A 7799-nucleotide genomic window follows, 5' to 3' on the forward strand; every position below is an offset into this window, starting at 1 on the left:
TTAAATTTAATAGAGGGCATATGTGCAAAACAATTGTGGGTTTAGAAAGGGATAAATATGGGAAGGCCCACTTATAAGGAAGGTATAGCGTGATACCAAATCCCCCATCAAAAGCATTGTTGGCTCTTGGCATAAGTAGATGATGAATACATGGAAAGTTATCAGGGGATAAGTGAATACGTCAGTTTTGGTTTCTCTCAGCTTATCCTACTTCCAGTCTTAAGATCAGATCTCTACCAAAATGTCCTCATGAAAACTCACCTGCATTTTAGTGTGTTCTCATATATACATTTTCATATGCAATTTCACCTTACATACTTTTTTTTTTTAAACAAAGCAGTGTCCCCTAAAATAATGGCTTTTGTTTGTTTTTTAAACTATTATATGCATTTATACCCACACTTTCCCCTTGTACATGCATTTTTTTACACATTGCTTGGCTGAAGAAGTGTGAATCCTGAAGGGTGGCTGTGTTCTGGTTCACACTTTGTTTTGGAAACTAAATTAGGCACATTGACCTTTAAATGCAAAGTGCATCAAATTTCTCCCTCATCCGTAGATGTTACACCTAACATAGCACCTAAACTGCACATGATGCTCAAAAGTTACAACTTACAATCCTCCACTTATATTAGATCTCATTTCCCAACTAATCTAGTTTTTCTCTGGAGGGTAGGGCTTGAACCAATGGCTTCAGGTTACAGTGGTACCTTGGATTACATACGCTTCAGGTTACATACGCTTCAGGTTACATACGCTTCAGGTTACACACTCCGCTAACCTAGAAATAGTGCTTCAAGTTAAGAACTTTGCTTCAGGATAAGAACAGAAATTGGGCTCCGGCGGCGCGGCGGCAGCAGGAGGCCCCATTAGTTAAAGTGGTGCTTCAGGTTAAGAACAGTTTCAGGTTAAGTACGGACCTCCGGAACGAATTAAGTACTTAACCCGAGGTACCACTGTACAAGAAAAGAGATTCTGACTAAACATCAGAAAAAAACTATCTGACAATAAGAGCTGTTGGACAACGCAACGGTCTTCCTTGAGACGTCGCGGACTCTCTTGGGAGCTTTTAAGCAAAGATTGGGTGGCCATCTGTCGTGGATGATCTAGCTGAGATTCCTGCCTTGCAGGGGGTTGGACTAGATGACCCTTGAGATCCCTTCCAACTCTATGATTCTGAATATACATGCACTCTAGTTTGAAAAGCAGTAGGTGACGTGCCCAAGGATTAAGGCTTTCTGGGAAATGATCTATAATGAAATGAAAAGAGGTATTTAAATACACTTTCTTGAAGAAACCAGAGGCCTTTCTTCTAGGCATTGTCGGCCAATTGGTGTCAAAGAAGGATAGAACTTTTTTATGTATGCTACAACAGCAGCAAGAATACTCATTGCAAAGTATTGGAAGACACAAGATCTACCCACTCTGGAAGAATGGCAGATGAAGATGATGGACTATATGGAACTGGCAGAAATGACTGGCAGAATCCGAGACCAGGGAGAAAAAATGGTGGAAGAAGACTGGAAGAAATTTAAAGATTATCTACAGAAATACTGTAAAATGAATGAATGTTAAAATGATGTTGGACTGAAAATAAGTGGTTTTGGTATCAAGGCTAATAAGAATATGCAAATATATATAGTTATTTGGATGAAAATATATAGTTATAATAGGTTAAGATTATAGAGTAAAGATAAATGAAAGAGGGTAAGGATTTGCTGAAAGGACTTTGTAAACGGGAATACAAAAGGGGAGGTGTGAGGAAGTCAGGGAAATAAGCAAATGAACTTAAAGATATTGAAAAATGGATTATTTCTTTTTAAGATATTGTTCTTTCTTTTCTCTCTTCTTTTTGATTTTTTATTACCGGTTTTTTAAGGTCTTTTTTTGGTAATTTTCTTGTTAGCTGTTGTTCTTTTTTCTTTTTTGTATGTTTTGTGTAAAATCTTAATAAATATTTTATTTAAAAAAAAATATGAAAAGCAGTAGTTGGCAAAAAAGGCTTGGTAGAATCTCAGGAAAGCTGACCAGGCACAACTAAAGCCATTCCAGGAGTCGGTTACGTAAACAAAATGCATTCCTCAGAATAAAAGGCATGAATATGTCTGACCGAGCTTTATTTCTCAGTCCACTCCCACAATTTCTGTTCAGAGTTGGTGTTTAAGAGTCAGTCACAAGCAGTTGCTGTGTCTTTATCGTTGCTTCTGTTGACAGAATCAGTACAGTTTGTTCTTCATTATTTAACTCGTAGGCTTCTGGTAGGAATTATTCATAGGATTAAATAGACATAGGACTAATTAATCAGCTTTCTTGATTGAAAACCTGCTCTTAAACTAGGTCATCATCCACATGCAACCATTTTTTAAAAGGAAAAAACCTTTGGATTTAATATTTACACACTCCCTTGTGGCCTTATATAACCTTGCTGGGCACACAGTCTAAACAACATTCTTCACTGTTAGAATTAAGGCGATTTTAGTGAGTAGCACAAATAATAGATTATTATTGGGTGAAGTTGCATAACTCTTATTAAAGGAGACCAGCTATGAATTTACAGGCTTGAGCGTTGACATTTAAAGTCAGGTTTCAATGGGCCATGTTTTAAGCCAGTTACTATCTGCTAATGTTATGAAAGTACAGAAGTGGCTTTGAAGATGCCTACAGGAAATAACCTTTGGGACACTAATCCCTATGTATCCATGTCTCATGTACGTCAGGAATTAGTGAGCATCACCACTGCTAACATCACATTTACGCCAGAGTTGTTTTACTCTTGTTATTCATATGACCAAACAATGATGTTGTGTTGTATGAAAGACAAAAGAAAAACCAGTCTTTCTACGCCACCTGGTGGACTTTTATTGCACATGCTTTCAACAATGATATGCAAAAAATGCATCAGGGATAGTTGGAAACTTGGTACATTGGAAGACGCTTTGGAACTTTTATTGATCAATATATAATTTTGTATGATTTGGTGAGTTGTATCTTCTTTTTACTCTTCTGGTATGGCTTGGTGTGTTATTTTTTGTTGGATAAATAAACTTGAAATGTGTAATAAATTCCTTTATGTCTTGTCTCCCAGTATGGGTTAAAATGGCTGTGTAATAAGGGCAAGAAGGGGGATACCACTCTCTTGGGAGTTCCACTTTGCCTTAGCCAGTAAAGATTTCTGGCACAAATTATGTCTGTAGTTGGAACTTTTGCAAAGAGAGAGAGAGAGCTGAAGGATTTTTCAGGGGAGGAATCTTTGCAAAAATGGTAGCCTGTTGTTTAGTTGTATTAAATCTTTTTTTTTTTTAAAAAAAAACCTGTTAGGAAATTTTAAAACAAATACCTGATGCTCATCACTCCCTGCAGTACATTTACATTCTTTGTTCAGAAGACTGGAGCTGATTTGCTTCTTACTAAACTGGGTAGAGTCAGGGCTGGTCCAAGAGATTTTGGTGCCTGAGGCAAGCCACAAAATGCGCCCCCCTCCCGCTTCCCACCAGGGAAGAATGGGTGACTGAAGATTTACACCAGGAACAAAGGGGTGGGGAATAAAGATCCACATCAGGATTTGCTGTCCCTGTGGATCCTGCTACCTGAGGTGGTCCTCACCTTGTCTCATTGGTGGGCAAGCGTACTGCCTACGTGCTTTTCTTAATATCTAAACAAAGGAGGGGATGTGGGTGGCACTGTGGTCTAAATCACTGAGCCTCTTGGGCTTGCCAGTCAGGAGGTTGGCAGTTCAAATCCCCGCGAGAGGGTGAGCTCCTTTTGCTCAGTCCCAGCTCCTGCCAACCTAGCAGTTCGAGAGCACCCCCAAAAAGTAGATAAATAGGTACTGCTCCAGCGGGAAGGTAAACGGCGTTTCCGTACGCTGCCCTGGTTTTGGTGTTCCGTTGCGCCAGAAGTGGCTTAGTCATGCTGGCCACGTGACCCGGAAAAACTGTCTGCGGACAAACGCCAGCTCCCTTGGCCTGTAAAGCAAGATGAGTGCTGCAACCCCAGAGTCGTCTGCGACTGGACTTAACTGTCAGGGGTCCTTTACCTTTACCTTAAACAAATAAAGAGGATAGTGAATAACTGGGAGGTGGGAAGCTGACTATTCAGGCAAGGTACCTGGCATAGACCTGAAGGTGGCAGACCCCCAACCTCACTATTTTCCTGAAAATACAGGATGCCCAAGTGCCGCAATGTCCAAGAACCAAAAAACCGGGTCAAACCGACCCTTTGAATCAATGAAAGGTTCTTCAGGTAAAATCTTACAAGACCTTTCCTCTGCTGAACACTTCATAATGACTATCCATCTATTAAATATTTACTTCATAGGTGTTTTTCACTTGGGTAGAAACCAAGCAGGAAGCTAGAAGGGGCAAGTTCCTTCTTTAACATCCATAAGAAATTCAGCACTTGGTTCCTCCTCTGCCACCTCCCAGCAGGCTAGTATTTCATTATTATTTTTATTTTATTTTGCAGGCTAGTAACTCCTGGGACTTACAAGGCCAATTTAATGGGGTAACTTGTGAATGAAAGCAGAAAATATGAGGAAGTGATGCAAAGATGGGTATCTTTTGTTGTATATGGGAATTAACGCGAGGGCAATCAAGCAGAGAAACATTCACATTTGGTCAAATGCACTTTAAATAATCCAACTTCACTTGTGCATAAAATAATTTTGAAAAATAACAACAGTTTGTACGTGTGACTAGTTGCGCCAGAATAGAAATGCAAAGCCGAATGTGTATTTTATTGATAGTAACGCAGCACAGATTTCAGGTCCATGATTCCTGATCTGGCTAATGATGTATGTGCAATGGCCTTTTGCATGTGCCAGATGTGTTGAATATGACAATCTGCTGTGATATTTGCAGTCAACCAACTTTCTTAGGTGAGTCACCAAATAAATAAGTAGCAAAGATCCTTCTCATGTGCTACTTTCAGCTCATCTAAAGGATACAGGGCTGTATCTAAGGCCAGCTGCCATTTGGCAAAATCAAGATTGGGGGGGGGGAGTCTGCAAGTTGTTTTGAGGGATAGTTTTAACTACATATTGACATTTAATATTTGTCTTGTTTTATTAACAAGTATAATACATATAGTATACTATATATAACATATGAGGACTGTACAGTACAAATTATGTTCACAGTTTGACATGACAAAATGTCATTACTGAATTCCCATTGGACTACCAAAAATAGAAAGTGAAGTTACATTAAAACATTCACATATTTAGTGAGAAAGATTACCAAAATGCTTCAGTATCTGCAAATGATAGGAATGCATGCTAGAAACCTTTAATTACCCGATTATTATTAGCTTATAAAATATATTACATTTTATTTTTTAAAAAAATTCTGCATATTTTTATACAAGTATTAAAGTAAATGTAATAGCCCTGCTACATTTGCAGGTAAAGTTTTAAGAGATGCTAAGCAGGAAGATTATTTTGACCGTATAACATTTAAAATACATAAATATCAAGAAAGTGCTAATATTTGTAAAATGTAATGCGAATTATTATAGCCCTTTTCAAATAATATGTATAAAATACTTTTGCAAATTCTGTTTAAAAGGAAAGGATTTGCATTCATCTACACCTTGCTAAGTTTGAACAGAACACAAAGAAGAGAAGATCCTGCAATTAGAAGGTTTTGTGTTGTGTGTTAAAACTGGAACTACAGTGTGCAATTAAAACCACATTATAGAAATACCAGCTTCACTCTGAACAATCCCTCTTGGAAGAACCCATAATGCTATTTAACTGAAAACATGATCAACAGTATCCTGAAAGTTGCATTCTGTACAGTGGAATACTACTAGTGCACATGGTTTGTTTAGAAAAGTAACTTTTAATTATTTGGACTGCGTACTGCTTCCCCAAACACAAGTGAATCTTCCTCATTTGCTAACCACTTGCTTTTCAAAATTGCTTGAGCCTCTTCTCTTGCAATTACATGTCCCCCCACCCCCAGTAGGCAAAAGACGACCTCCACTTGCAATAGTGGAGGACAAGTAGTAGCAGGAAGTTCTATGGGGAAAATGCACTGCCCCCAAAGCCGTATTTTGGGGGAGTGGAATTGGAATTGACTCTCTGGCCAATGGTTGCCTGCATTTTCCTGGCACACTCAAGACACGTGTTACAATCTGGATTAGAGATGAGGATGTTTGCATGGCTAAAATGGTCTACACTTAGTAAAAAAAGGCCTGCTTCCCTCCATAAGAACCACAGAATTAAAGTGGGCAATGAAGCCGGTGGGAGACTAGACTGTCATATCAGAGCATGGATTCTTATCTCCCGATTTCAACAGAGCTACTCCAGTGTAAGGGCTTTTAGGACTGCATCTTATCTCCCTAGGAATATGCAAATATAGGATTAGATCCAAAGTTCCCTTCCTCTGCTGGAGGAAGACTCCATCAGAAGAGAACCTTTGGATCCAACGCAGAGCCTAAAGCCCTGATTGCAAATATGCAACCAGTTCCATTTGCTTTCTGACTCCTATTTCCTAAACATCAGTGTTTTCCAATTTCCCACAACACAGAAAAACATTTTTGAAGCGGAGGGGACCTATAAACAAAGAGTGTTTGAGCTGGAATAGTTATTCCTGATTTAGACTACAACTAGCAATAATCCAAGGTGCAGAAAAGATAAAAATCACACCTAAACAAGCCTTTGGCCATACTGTTTGCTCTTTGAATCCCAGAATTATATATAGAAGCATGCAGATAAAATGTGGAATTTTGTAACTGTGTTTGCCTGAAGTTAACTAGCCACATAATTTTTTTATGTGGCATTAATAAACCATCTTAAAGGGGGCATTTCCATTTTGTATTGCAGGCCATTTTCTGCTCACCCTGCTGCGATTTTTTTTTTAAGCCCATGTATTTGATACATAGTAGAGCATTCCAAAAACCTTTTCTTAAAAACAAAAAAAAGTGGGTTTCCTCCTGGCGTTTTATAGTATAAACTCAAATGTTGCTACATACTTGAAACAACTTCAGATGGATTGTGAGAATAATTAATATAGCAGAAAGTATTTTTTTTAAGAAATAAAAGATAACATGTAGCAGCACCACAAATGAAGGAGTCTTTGAAGACATATCTGAACGACAAATCTGATGAGCTCAGAAAGTGGTAGCTCTCCGAGTATGGAATTTAAATCAAGGGCACTTTAAACCAAGCACTGCTAAACATCCTAAATGGAAAAAAGCAATTTCAGCCATGCTTAGACACAGTTTACCAATTTTCATATGCTGGTAATTTGTATCTGTTACGTTTTGATGTAGAAGGGGGAAAAGGTATCTTATTTTTGGAGGGATCCAAAAGAATTAAATTTCTATTCCAAGTATGGCACTCTCTGCTCCACAGTTCCCACTCCTGTTTTGCTGACACTTAGAAATCTCATCAAGTTTCCACGTTCAGTGTTTTTCCATGTTAGCAACAGAGTAGTTTAAGTGTGTCAACACAACAGAAAGTAATGTGTTTCCCAGATTTGCTTGGCAACACTAGAGAGGTTTTTTCTTGCTCCATTTATATTTTGATGGAATGGGTTGCAGATGCTTCAGTACAATTATTCCTGGTTTAAACTAGCTATTAGCAAAGCAAAAAAATCTGCCACACTTTTAACTGGATTGTTGTTTGGATTTCCAGGCTGGTTTTGAACATTCCTAATTCTTGCAAGGTTTGATTGTGAAACAGGCACCATACACACGTGACTGATTACACTGAACAATGCAACAGTTCCCTTGCTCTGTCAGTTTAATTTCTAGAGAAAGAGAGATTAAATTTATATGAAGCACCTATATATCCA

The 7799-nt window shown here is 38.4% G+C and overlaps 1 long non-coding RNA gene across 2 annotated transcripts; it reads left to right on the top strand.

Moving 5' to 3' along the window:
* On the top strand, positions 1-4898 carry LOC309540932. Of its 2 annotated transcripts, XR_014223534.1 has the most exons (4): positions 1-731; positions 764-1212; positions 1990-2977; positions 4465-4898. It is a non-coding gene; the product is annotated as an uncharacterized lncRNA (long non-coding RNA). The 2 variants fall into 2 exon arrangements; XR_014223535.1 differs by lacking the exon at positions 4465-4898 and having other exon boundaries at positions 1990-3077.
* Positions 4899-7799: the final 2901 nt, after the last annotated feature.

The sequence above is a fragment of the Podarcis vaucheri genome (assembly GCF_965113315.1).
Source record: "Podarcis vaucheri genome assembly, chromosome: 9".
NCBI classification, from domain to species: domain Eukaryota; kingdom Metazoa; phylum Chordata; class Lepidosauria; order Squamata; family Lacertidae; genus Podarcis; species Podarcis vaucheri.